Source organism: Glycine max, chromosome 3, assembly GCF_000004515.6.
Source record: "Glycine max cultivar Williams 82 chromosome 3, Glycine_max_v4.0, whole genome shotgun sequence".
In the NCBI taxonomy this organism is placed as follows: domain Eukaryota; kingdom Viridiplantae; phylum Streptophyta; class Magnoliopsida; order Fabales; family Fabaceae; genus Glycine; species Glycine max.
In genome coordinates this window covers 32671532-32672571 of record NC_016090.4, presented here as the reverse complement: position 1 = coordinate 32672571, position 1040 = coordinate 32671532, and positions in this window count along the sequence as shown.

Here is a 1040-nt window from a genome sequence, read left to right as displayed (position 1 = left end):
CACTCCTTGCAAGCATACATTTGATCAAAATTTAGAAAAATTTCGTCAATTAAGTCTAAGCATAGCAACATGGATTCATCGCATTTCAAAGGAAAAATAGACCATTGCTTATGATAAAGAAGGACGTAGATATGGTCACATAACAACCAACCTCTCAGAATGTGTAAATAAGGTATTGAAGGATTGTCGCAAAATACCCATAACAGCGTTGGTGAAATCAACATATAGTAGATGTCGAAAGTACTTTGTTGATCATGGTCGGCAAGCCCAAAGACAATTAAATGAAGGACAAGTATATTTTTCTAAGGTTGTTAAAGAACATCGAAAAAATCAAGAACAAGCTTGTTCGCACATTGTCCGCGTCTATGATATCCACTCGACAAGGTTTGAAGTAGAGGAGACCTTCAATCCTATAACGCAACGTGACGGACAAAAGTGGACAGTTAACTTGAATGACCATTATTGTCAATGCGGAAAGTATTCTGCACTTCACTATCCATGTTCACACATTATTGCTGCTTGTGGTTACGTGAGCATGAACTAGTTCCAATATGTAGATGTTGTTTACATAAATGAGCACATTTTAAAAGCTTACTCCGCACAATGGTGGCAATGAAGTGACAATTCCTCCTTTTGATGACTCATGAACACTTATCACTGATCCAACTACAATTTGTGCCAAAGGTCGGCCAAAATCAACAAGCATAAGGAATGAGATGGATTGGCTCGAACCATCTGAGCACTGACAAAAATGTAGTAGATGTAGAACAAAATGACACAACAGGCGTCGATGTCCAATGCAATCTGAACATGGAAGTTGTTAAATTAATTGATTTAGGTATTTAGTTTGTGTTCTTCAATGAAATCGTAGCTATCCATGATCAGTTTGTTTTTAAAATTATTTATTATTATATTTTTGTGCGCAACATAAACTGCATCCATTAGTAAACCTTCATAACATAAGCAATAATATAAGTCTCAACTTTAAATGAAAAACGTACAACAAGATATTTAAACAGAGACATGAAAATCAATCGTTA